Source organism: Phodopus roborovskii, unplaced genomic scaffold (genome assembly GCF_943737965.1).
Source record: "Phodopus roborovskii unplaced genomic scaffold, PHOROB, whole genome shotgun sequence".
In the NCBI taxonomy this organism is placed as follows: Eukaryota; Metazoa; Chordata; class Mammalia; order Rodentia; family Cricetidae; genus Phodopus; species Phodopus roborovskii.
Window position 1 is genome coordinate 1,239,153 of NW_026125759.1, and position 12,921 is coordinate 1,252,073.

The following is a 12,921-nucleotide window of genomic DNA, read 5'->3' on the forward strand; positions in this document are numbered from 1 at the left end:
TGTTCACTTACATCCAAGCTAAGCTATTTCAGGCAGGAGTCATTGGTGCTGTCTGGCATGACAGTATGTATAGTGCAAAGTATCCCCTTTGTACACATAGAAGCAAGCTTCAAGGGAGTTGCTGGTACAACACAGGCAACAGCTGCCGGACAACCCAAATTCATTGTATGTTTGGTTTTAAGCTTTTTTTTTTTCTTTAGAGATGGGGGTCTCATGCAAGGTTTGCCTCGAACTTACTATGCAGTCGAATATAACTTTGAACTTCTGATTCTCCTGCTTTTCCTTCCCTATTGCTGGGTTAACTGGCCAGCGCCACAGTGCCTTATTTTATGCAATAGTGGAAATCAAAGTCAGGGCTTTGTGCATGATAGGCAAGCCCTCTACCCACAACTTTAGCCCCTGGGCTTAAATTTTGATAGTTGTATGCTCAGAAACGTTTAACTGTTGCCAAATTTTCATCCAGGGCTCACATTGGGTCAAGACTAACAGTCTAAGGGATGGTGGCTTAGACAATTTGTCCAAGATCATATACTAGTAAATGGCAGAGTTACTTGGGTTGTCTGTAACCTAATATACGTATATGAATGAGAAAGCATCCATCAACTTCTGGTTTGCATAAAGCAGATCAAGGTGCTGAAGATGTTTTAGGGAGGTACATGCATTGTGTAAGATCAAGATGAGGCCTCTGTAAGATCATGTGTGTCTGAAATCTGATAGCCTGTGATGGTTATATCCATTCACAATCCTTAACCTGCCCAGCACAACCACCTCTTCCCATGAAAGGCTCAGACTCCATCCATCTGTTCTTTCCACTGCCCTCGAGGAAGTGATGTAGGGCTTTTATCCCAACTGCACCCTTTGAAGCTAGCTGAACTGCTATTCCCCCAAGTGCTTTACTTTAGGAGGCAATGTCTCATGCATCTCTACCTCCAGAGCACAGGCGCCTCTGAGCCCAGAGGAACTCTAGGGTTTGCGTGGCCTCACTCATTTCAGATCCATGGCCTGGCTTCTCAGCCTCCTGACCTCCCTTTCTTCTTCCCACATTATGCTTCTTTTCACATTGAAGTTGCTGAAGGAGCTTAACTTGTCTCTGTGTTTTTTCCATACAGGGAGAAGACTTACCTTAATCAGATACAGAACCTTTCCAGTCTGTTCATGTCTTCAGCAACCGACAGCTCCAATGGAAACAATAGATCCATAGGTTACAATAAACGAAGGGTGCATGCATTCTCTGACTCTCCTTGTCCTCTGGTTTAGGGGTTTTGTTTTGTTTTTGTGGTTAGGGACTAAACACGAGGCCCAACAGATGTTCTCACAGGCCAAGGGAGTGGTGCTGCTTATGGTGGTCTGGGTCTTCCCAAATCAATTAATTGAATGAAGACAACTCCTTACAGACATTCTCATAGTGTAAAATGCAGTCCGAAATTCATAATCCCAAGTCTTTTGAAAAGAAACAAGTCTCTTAATGTGTGCGTCTATAAAACAATAGCATAATAATAATAATCTATAGCCTTCCAACAAGTAATGGCACAGAGCAATCATTCTTGTCTTAAAAGTGAAAACAAGGAACAGTAAGAGTAAAACAAAGCCACAATTCAGCAAGGAAAATACCAACTCTTGTAGCGCCAATGTCCAGCATCTGGTGCTCATAACATAATTTTGTCACCAAAGCGCTTAGGTGATCCCATCCCTCCTTATCTAGCACCTGCCATGCACACACATTTCTCTCTTGGACTTAGCCCAGCTCCAGCTCCCCCTTACACCTTCAGCCTCCCCCCGACACACACCCCGTGGACATCCCATGACCTGGTTGTATCATCTCCAGTACCCTGACTTCTCCATTGCAACAGAGGTTTTTATTTACCTTCATAGCCCCCCTGCAATGGTTTGTTAAGGCCTCTTTCCACAAGGACTCTGACCAGGTCACAGGGTACAAGGCCCGGGATGTACTCCACCACTTCCTCAATCTTGCATCTTGCATGCCTTCAAAACCAGAGACACGTGGACAGTGTTTACAGTGTTGCCACGTTCTGCTGCAGGCTTGACATGTAACCCAGCTTCCGGGTGCTGGCTCTGAGAACACACTTTCCTGTTGTCCCAGTGCAGCACTGGAGGCTTTACTGTAGGGATACTGATGTCCTTGATAATTGCCGCTGCTTGTTCATCCCAAGCATGGTGAGTACACACAGAACCAAATAGCCAAATAGTCCTTGTTCTTGTCAGGTGTGGTAGCATAGCTCTTCAATCCCAGCACTCAGGAGGCAGAGGCCTCTGTTCTTCACAGAGTCCTTGTGTCTATAATTCCATGAGCTAGGGCTCCACTGTCTGCATATCTGTCGGGATTCCTGTCTTTAAAGACCTCACAAGAAAAAAGTTACACTGTCAGGGTTATCACAGCAATGGCCCCCACTTCTATCCCAGTTTCCTTTTGTTGCTACGACAAAGAGACCTCACACAAAGCAACTGAAGGAGGGCATGGTAGCATATACCTTTAACCCTAGCACTCGGGAAGCAAAGACAGCAGAGCTCTTTGATTTCCAGGCCAGCCTGGTCTATATTGTGAGTTTCAGGTTGGCCAGGGCTACCTAGTGAGGTTCTGTCTCCAAAAGCAAAAGAAGCAACCAAGGGAAAGGGGGATTTGTTTTAGCTTACAATTCTAGGATATAGTCCATCAGAGCGGAGATGTCTCTGAGGCAGGAGCTTGAAGCAGCTAGTCACAAGCAAAAGCAGAGACAAATGAATGCATACATTTTCACATGCCTGTCCATACTCGGTTCAATTTCTCCACTCTTACAGAGTTCAGGATTCCCTGCCTAGGGATGTTACTGACCAGGGTGGGCTGGTTCTTCCCACAGCAATTAATTAAACAACCTCCCACATATGCAAGCCCACAATTCAACTCAATGAAACTATCTTCGAAGTTGATTTTCAGTTGTGTCAAGCTGAGAAAGCTAACCATCACAATTAAATGGTATGTATCTTCAGCTTGCTCTCCTTGAGAACTAGAAGTACAGACTTAGGAAATCGATTTTTATTTTCCATCTTAATGTCTGAGGTTGTTGTGGATGACGCTCATTGGTAGAGTGTTGCCTAGCATGTTTGAAGCCATGTTTTCACCCATGGTCCTCCTACCCTCCAACACACACTGAATCAAGGAGTGGCCACACTTAGTGGCACAGGCCTGTAAGCCCAATATTTGGAGACTGAGGCAGGAGGATCACTGTGAATTTAAGGGTAGCCGGAGCTTCAACAATAGAAACAACAGCAAAAAAGAGGCAAGGAATCTATGGATTGTGTGGAAAAAGGCTTCTCACAAAAGGGAAATAGAAAATGAAGGGTTCTGTAGGCAACCGAAAAGAAATGTAGGATTGTGCTTTAAGGTTTTTCTTTTTCTTATTTTCAAAGTTTTCCTTCCTGTGTGTTTTTTCACTTGGAGTATGTGTATGTGGTGTGTGCATTTGGATCTGTGTGTGTGTGTGTGTGGTGTGTGCATTTGGATCTGTGTGTGTGTGGGGGGTGCATTTGGACCTGTGTGTGTGTGTGTGTGTGTGTGTGTGTGTGTGTGTGGCGTGTGCATTTGGATCTGTGTGCGCAGGAATACTCATCCATATGGCTGCATGTGGAAGCCCAAGCTTGATGTTAGGATTGCCTCAATCACTTTATCACATTGCTTCCCTTAAATATCTAATTTTATATTTTAATCATCTGTGTTCATGTGTGAGCCTAGGTGCCCAAGGAGCCAAAAAAGGAGCACCAGATCCCCTGGAGCTGGAGTTACAATGGCCTGTGAGCCTCCCAGTGTGGCTTCTGGGAACTGAAGTCAGGACCTCTGCTCTGTGACTGCTGAGTCATCTCTATCCTTTCACCTTAGACTTTGAGACATGGCTTGTGACTGAACCTAGAGTTTGTCATTCAGGCTGACCTGTCTGGACAGCAAGCTCCCAGTAGTCACGTCCCTGTTGTCCGTTCCTGTGCTTACACATGTACGGCACCATGCTTGTTTCTAATCCAAGTGTTGGAAATTGGAACTCAGGTCCATATACTTCCTTACATGGTAAACATTTTCTTCACTGAACCATCTCCCTGGGTCGTCTTCTTAACGTTACATCTTGAAATAATGTGCAGATTTACAAGAAGTTGCCCTTTATCCAGCCTCCCTCAATAAATATATTGCACACAATGATATATAATAGAAAAGATATATACTAGAACATTTGACATAGATACAATGTGTGTTCACTTCTGTCCCATCTTAGTACATGTATCCATTTGTGGACCTACCAATCCAATCCAAATCTTGAGCTATTTCCTCTCCACAAAGATCTCCCTCACGTGCCCCTTACTACTGTAGTCTTCCCCTACCTTTCCTCCACTAGCTCAACCCCTGCTATTTCTGTACTTCTGATACTTTAAAGTACAATTTCCTTGTGTAGTAATGCGTACCTATAACCCCAGCACTCAGGCTGAGCCTGGAGTATAATAAATTCAAGGGCAGCATGGATGGGCTACACAGTGATAGCCTATTTCAAAAAATGGACAACTGAACTCCCTCAAGGCCCCAAAAAGGTAATTTACTCAAGAAAAGGGATCAACATCCTTAGTTTTAAGTCAGGCTCATTGCTATGGCGTTGCCATCCTTGACATGCACCCAACCCTTCGGTAATGTCCTTGCTGAATGTACAGCAAGCTGTGAATCACACACAAATTTCAAGTGTCCTGTCAAGAAGGGAGATGCTCTGAAGGAAGACTCTTGTGCCTCTAGCTAAGAGAACTGAAAATTTTCCAGAAATTTCATACTGGGAGCAAGTAAAGGGTGAGGCTTCGTGCTCACGGGATGAGGAACTTGACTGTCAGAAAAGGACTTCACACAGTTCTGGCAACTTCTCAGACCACCTTGTAAGACAGATCCAAGAGAGCCAGTTAAGACAATGGATCAGTGTTGAAGACCACGCCTTGATCAGGACTGTTGAATTATCAATATGCCTTGCCCATGGCTAAACATAATCTCACATCAGTGTCTTGGAAATTGAGCCTCCATTTTTGTTCCCCCTTCCCAGTGTAACCACACTAAATAAATCTTCCCTTAGTTTTCAATATTAGTTATTACCCTGAATTGGCATGTTGGGAAGGAATGGCCAAACCTAGTGTGCTAGGGTTAGCCGTGCCTGGACTTTTCTCCTAAAAGCTCCACTCACAAAGTTAAGCCTGCTCTGCCATTCTAGGGTTGTTGAAGACTTTCACATTAATGTTTAGAGGAAGGACAGTCCTCCTGCCCATCCATTCCGTGATTAGCAAACTCTTACCTTTATTCAACTTAACTGTTACAAATGCTCTCTGGCATGCCGATGTCCCTATCACATAGTAGGTGGAGGTCAGAGGGGACAAAAGTCTGGGTTCTGGCAGGCAACTCTCCCAAGAAAAGTCTAGATTCAGCCAACCAGCTACAATATACAAACTAAAGAAAAGACAAATGGTGAAAATAGAGAAAGGCTATTTCTTCAGGGTGGATTGGAAAGAGGAACAGATAAAAGCATCTAGTGATTCCCAAGTCTGTCTTTGGGGGAAAAACATGGGATTTCCTTTGAGTAGGGAAAGGAACAGGGGGCATGTGGGAAGGAACAGTCCTGGTCAGGCTGAAGCCTGTTTGATTGTTGTCTCAGTTCTGGTTCCTCAAGGTTATCAACACTCTCATTCCAGTCTTGTCTTGGGGGCAGTTATCTGGTCCCTACATGACGATTGCTTCTGCTTCAGTATGTAGTGTCATCATCAGGAAGAATTGTCCAGAACTGGACAGGGGTCTGGTGTGTGAGTTTTTTTTTGCTTTTTTTTCTTCCGGGAATCTAAAGTGGCTGGAGGTTCAGGCCTATGCTTTATCCCTGTGCCCTCAGCCAATCTTAAAGGGACAGACACAGCCTTTTATCTTGTATTTGGTTCCTTGGCTCTCTGAGGGATGAATTGTTTGTTGGTTGGTTTGTTTGAAACTGAGTTTCACGTAGGCCAGGTTGGCCTGGAATTTACTATGGAGCCAAGGATGACCTTGAACTTTTGATCGGTTTGCTTCCACCTCCCAAGTGCTGGAATGATGTGTGAACCCCTATGATGGGTTTCAAGGTGGGTGTTTTACAGCACAAGCAATTCTTAAGGGTCTGTAATCTCAAACAAGCATCTCCCTTTTCTGGTCCTTTTACCTAGTGGAAAGGTTTGAGGCTTAGGAGGCCTGGAAGGCTCACAGGAAATTCCAGAATTCTCTTAACAACTGAAATTTTCCAGAGTGACTGATAGCTATCTCCAAGGGTCATTCTCTGAGATCATCTGAACAGACCAGCACCTCAAAGGGACGTGTATGAGTAGAGGAGCTCCACAGGACACTTTAGCCCACTGAAATGAAGTCAGGAAAGGGCTCCAAGTCATGCAAAGACTGGGAGGAGAAAGCCCAAGGGGAGCCTGGGCTAGTCTACACTTAGACTACACTTAGAATTAACTTGGATCCACTACCTTCTCTCTTGGGCTGCTTTTTCGAACATCTTTATACTTAGGCCTAATTTACCTTTTCCATCATAAAGAACTCCAAGGTCTCCTTACCTGACCAGCAATACACAAAACCAGGCTCAAAACCTGAGATGTCATAGCCTGCGCTGGAGAGACTGCTCAGTGGTTAAGAGCCAGAGGATCTGGCTTAGATACCTAGCACACAAGGTGGCTCACTGCTGTCTATACCTCTAGTTCCCATAGATCTGACTCCCTCTTCTGTCATCTGCTGGTGCTGCATGCATGTGCACAGACATACAGACACTTGCAGGCAAAGTGGTCATACACATAACCACTTAATCACAATAACAACAAGAATAATAAGACAGACTTGTGGCCCCCTTTAGAAGAAATGACTTCAGACTAGCAGCTCCTTCCACAGCCAGGGCCAGAGATAGAGGGGCTAGTATCTGCCTCAAAAGAGACTTTCAATTCTGGCAATTGGGCCTAGTTCCCTACGTTCTCAGTAAGAGTGTCCTTGCCTGTAAGAACAATGGTCACTGCCCACATTCTCAGCTACTCTGCTTTCTTGTCCTGTGCGGTTGCAAGTTTACAGGGAGTGGGAAAAGTATAAGCAATACCTGCTTAGCATGTTGGCGTGGCCTCTGTCCCTTACTTGCTGTGAGGCCCTACTGGGAAGAGAAGTAATATGAACACTCAGAGCCTCAGTTTCCTTACCCACAACAGATAAACAGCCAACAACAGCTCTTCTTCCCTTTCCAAAGCTAATCACCGAGGACAAAGGGGAACTATAACACCAGTGTAGAGGTTTTGGAGACAAGACACGGTTCACAGTACTCTGTTTTGCAAAGATGTACTTTCTTTTTATGTATGCGTGTGTGTGTGTGTGTGTGTTGTGTGTGTGTGTCTGTCTGTGTGTGTGTGTGTGTGTGTGTGTGTGTGTTGTGTTTGCAGAGGCATACCAAGGATATCCAAGAAGGTTCTGGATTCCATGCAGCTGGAATGACATGCCATTGTGAGCTGCCCAATGTGGGGGCTGGGAGACAATCAGGTCCTGTAACAAGAGCAGTGAATACCCATTTTTCCCTCCGTGTTTGCATTCTTAGATTTTTAATTAATGTTTTTTTTTTTAAAACAAAGTCTCATTGTGTGCCCCTGGCTGGTCTGGATCTTGTTCCATAGACTAGGATGGCTTTGAACTCACAGAGATACACTTACCTCTGTCTCACAAATCCTGGGATTAAAAGTGTTAGCCATTACACCCAGCCTGGACTTTTCGTTTATTTTTAAATTTTCACTTACATGTGTATGTGTGTGTGTGTGTGTGTTTTGTCTGCATGTGTCTGTGTACCACATGCATGACTGGTGCCCACAAAGGTTAGAAGAGGCTTTCAGACCCCCTGGAACTGGAGTAATAGAAGGTTGTGAGTCACCATATGGGTGCTGGGAACTGAACCCAACTTGGCCTAACAGCTGAGCCATCTCTCCAGCATTAAGGAAAAAAAAACTGCTAAGTAACTCTTGCAAGCACCTCTGACCTGAAGCCCATGAGCCAAATGCATCCCAGGATAGCTATGAGGCCCAACACAATTTAGATGATAATGTCATGTCATAAAGAGCTGACACTATTTTGTTTTGTTTTTCTCTGAGACAAAGGCTCATTCTAGCCTAAGTCCACCTGGAATTCACTATGTAAGCAAGACTGACTTCAAACTAACGATGCTCTTCTGCTTAAGCCTCCCAAGTGCTTCTGGGAATATCGGCTTGCACTGCATCTCTTACAAAGGCTTCCGTATTTTACCTTAAGGGGTTCTTCGTTGTTGATTTGTTTTGTTTTTCTTGGTGTCCCTTTTCTCTTATGCTGATTTAATTTTTAGCATTGTTCATTATATTTTTAAGTACAAGGAAAAGGCCATGAGATATTAATAAATCAATTAAAAATGGTGCAACTAATTAACCAAATAGCAATCTAAATGGCAAAGAAAAGATACATGAAGAAATTTGATCTAGGACCAGCCAGATGGCTCAAGAAGTAAAGGTATTTGCTGCTAAGCCTAATAACCAAAGTTCCATTCCCAGGACCCACATGGTGGGAGGAGAGAACTGATTCCTGCAAGTTGCTCTCTGACCTCTATACACATACAGAATAAATCTAATTGAAAAACAGAATTATTCCTGTGCTAGGGATATAGTGGGTAGAATGGTCAACTAGCATTCACATAGGACAGGGTTCAATCCCCAGAAATGCATGAACCAAATATGGTGGCTCATGCATGTAGTCTTAGCACTAGGGAGGTAGAGGCAGGAGGATAAGGAGTTCCAGATCATCCTTAATATATATTAAGTTAAAGGCCAGCTTAGATTACATGAGACCCTGACTCAAAAGAAAAAAAAAAACAACAACATAATTTTATCTCCTTCATAAGGACACCTAAGCAAGGAATTGGTGGCACATGCTTGTGATCCAAGCACTCAAGGGGTGAGGGAATATCTGTGAATCTGCACTACACAACAAGACTCTGATTGTGGTTTAACAACCATAAATTATGTCCAGATTATTTGTAAAAGTCAGAACTCCGCGCGCGTGCGTGTGTGCGTGCATGCTTGTGAGGGCTGACTGCCTGTACTGGATCCCTGGGGCTTTGAGCTGACAACATCATCAGACTCCTGCTACAGGCTAATTAATCATCACATCAGCTCATTGCAAAACCAAGTGGCCTTGCTGATCTACTAATGCAGGCCTCCCAAGTCATTAGGGCATCAAAAGAGAAGGAAACAGCGTAATCTCCTTCTAGGATTAGCAGATAGAAGTTCCTGAGATGTAATGAGTTCCTGATAACCTGGAAGTGTGCTCCTGACTTGGAACTTTTTCTAACTTTTCCAGTCAAAAAAGAAAAAAAAAAAACTATCCAGAAATAAAAAGGCCCATTGTATTGGCCAGCCAGATCCAAGCCTTTCAAATGCCCATCCCTGTATAGTTTTCAAGTGGTTGGAAACAGCTATCAGTCAACCACCTGCCCTTCCTGCCTGGATGATGCCAAACTGACCTGACAGCTTTTGAAATACATTTACCAATTATCTGGGTCTATAGCAAATCTTCTCTTTCTTCCAAGAAAGCTTGCAGTTTGCAGTTTGATGCATGTTTGGTCAACAGTAACTGGTAAGAGGGAATAACTTCGACAATTGCTCTACTTTTTTCCTGACCACTGAAATATTTAGCTGTCTACAAGATACCATAATAAGTGGCTGATGGTGAAAAGGCTTTTCAGTGGAGCAAGTGATTGCTAGCACAGTAGCAAACAGTTTGCTTTTCTGCTGTTGTGTCTGAGAGGACTGGCTATTGCAAGAATACATGTCAATTTTTTTTTCAGAGTTGCCATAAAATCAAACCCTTTAATTGGGAGAGACATGTTATAAATCATACATTGGTAAGATAGACAAATCTAAATTTGTTAGCTGTGGGATCCTGGAAAAGCCAAACACTATGTCTCAATGCTAGGCATCTCATCTGTAAATGGGCAAATGTCTACATTGTAGAATTGTTGCAAGACACTTTTGGAAGGCTATGCAGTGTGTACATTGTTACAGGCAGATGGTGCCTCTCAACTTTTAATATACATCCAAATCCCTTGGGGATCTTGGTGAGATTCTGACCCTGAATGAGTTAGTCTAGGGTGAAGCTCAAGGTCTCCATTGCTAAGTTCCTAGGTGGTGTATGTGACACTAGTACCACACTCAGAATAACAAAAGTCTTCTTGTTTATTCCTTTGCTTGCTTGCTTGCTTTGAAAAGGGATATCTCATACTCTGAATTTGATATATAGGAGGATGACTTTGATCTCCCACCTTCTGCCTCTACTTCCAAGGTGCTAGGATTATAGGTATGCACAAGTACTCCCAGCACTAGCAAGAGGCTTGTTACAAGTACTCCCAGCACTAGCAAGAGGCTTGTTATCATTTGAAAGAGCCTATCACAGTGCTTAATAATCGTTACCACAAAATGTTTCAAGCAATTTTTTGTTTATTGTTCCAGACAGGGTCTTTGTATATCCTAGGCTGACTAGGAACTTACTATGTAGGTTATGTTCACCTAAAATTTGCCTTAATTCTTCTGTCTTTGACGCCCTCTTAAAAAATATTTTATAATTATTTTGCCTGCATGTTCGTCTGCCTGTGCACTGCATGCATGCAGTACCCACAGAGGCCAGAAGAGGGCGTCGGATTCCCTGAAACTAAAGTTACAGATGAATTGTTGGCTTTCATTTGGGTGCTGAGAATTGAACTCAGGTCCTGTGGACGAGCAGCTAGTGCTCTTAATGGCTAAGTCCCCTGCTGCCTTTGCCTCTCACATCCTAGGATGGTTGGTAGGTGTGAGCCACAGCACAAGGCTGAATAACTTATTTTAAATGTCCCAAGAAGAGAGATATGAGAATCACTTGAGCCCAGGAGTTCAAAATTTGCTTGGATAACATAGTGAGAACACCCATCTCAAAAAAATTCAAATACACATTGTATTGTTTGGTTTGAGTTTTTGAGAGAAAAGTCATATAACTCACTGGGCCTTAAATTGACTATAGCCAAGGATGTGTTTGAACTCTCAAATTCTTCATTTTCTTGCTTCCACCCACCAAGTACTGGTTGTTTATAGGTGTATGTCACTATGCCTGACTCCAAAAATACAATTTTTTTTCAAAACATAGCTTTTGTTTCAATATCCAAATAAAATCATTCCTAACTTGACTCCAAAGACTTACAATTGTACAAAAGTAATTTACTGTGGAGTTATGTGCATGCATGCGTGCATGGTGTGCATGTGCGTGCCTGTGTGTGAATGCCAATTTTGCCATCTACCTTCCATGCCAGAATTTAGATGTTTTCTCAACACTGGCACAACTTACACTCTGTTGATTCAAGACAGAATTATCTTGTTTTCCTCTATCTTGATGGACTAAAATCTGCCCCCTCCCCAAGAAATCATTTTTTTTTTAAACAAGCTTGTCTGCCATCTACCTTGATCACATCCTGACTCACCACCACCTCATGTGTTCATTAAGTCAGTGATTCACAAAGCAATTACCCAGCTAATGAGAAAATGCATTTAGTGAGCTGGACATTCCCCACAATCACTCCCCTCTAGTGGCACCAAAGCTGTCATAACTCAGGGTAGCTGTCTCTTTAATGTGTTGAACATCTTTGGGCTACCCAAATGATCAGACAAAAACTAAATGAACAAACTGAGGGAAACAGCCAGCATTACCCATCTTGGGCCTCTAGGACAATGTTGTAGTTCATTCCTCCTTTCTCTGGCATTGACTTACATCACTTTTGATATAAGTGGTCCTTAACATCCTGTATCTGGGTCTACTTTCATTACCTTGTTCCGTACTTAGTCCTGGAGAGTAATTTTCTGCTCTGGCATGCTGTTTATCACTTCCAGATTATTGGTATAGCAAATATTTTCTTCAAGCAATAATCCTTAACTTGACATTCTGCAACTAGAATAGCATCACGAGGTTTTGGTGGATTCCTCCACTCTGAATCTTCTATCATGGCTGAACAGTCACAGCACCTCCCCCAACTTCCTTCAGTTCTAAATTGCTCTTTTTAGGCAAGCTCTCTCTAAATGTCAGAGCATTTGGTGCCACTTGCAATCTCCAATCTTTTTCATAATAGCAGTTTCTAAATCCCAGCGTCTGGTTCCGTGTGTGTGCCCAGGCGCCTCCGTAGCTATCTCCTGAGAAGCTGCCATGCTCTTCCCGCTTAATTGCTTGCTGAAATGGAAATATCTAGAATTTCTTCCCAGAATCCCTCTAGAAACCCCAAACTGTATTGCTGACCTTGCACAGTTCCTTTTCAAGTGAACTGGGACGACTGGATTATGCTGGCCTAACAACATTGAGGTGGCAGACACACCTGCAGTGACAGATAATTATAACCATTGCCCTGTCTCTTGTCGCAAGTTTCCTGTTTGTTTAGTAGCTGCTTTCAGGATGAATCATCCTTGTTTTCCCAGCTCTGCCTCCTCCTTCATTGAACTTTGGAATACATATGGCAGCCCCTTGTCTAGCTGCATCCTTTACTCACTAGTCTGAGTTCATCCTTTAAGTCACTGAGAGGGAAGCTTCTTTCAGAGTGGAATGGAAATAATGGCTCACACACCAGTGTCAAGTACCTCCCTAGACACTATTTCAAGCCACCTTTACCTTGTGATGCTCAACCTTGCCCTTTCTCTGAATTCGTCTCTATATAGTAACCAAGCCTACAAAAACAGGACTGGCTCAACTCACAGTTCTGGAAAGACTCACAATTCTTATGTTTTACACAAGGGAACACCAAAGTTTATTTTTTATTTTCAAATTGTTTTTATTTTATGTAGGATTGTTTTGTCTGTGATACAAGTGTAGTAGTACACACAGAGGCCAGAAGAGGGCGT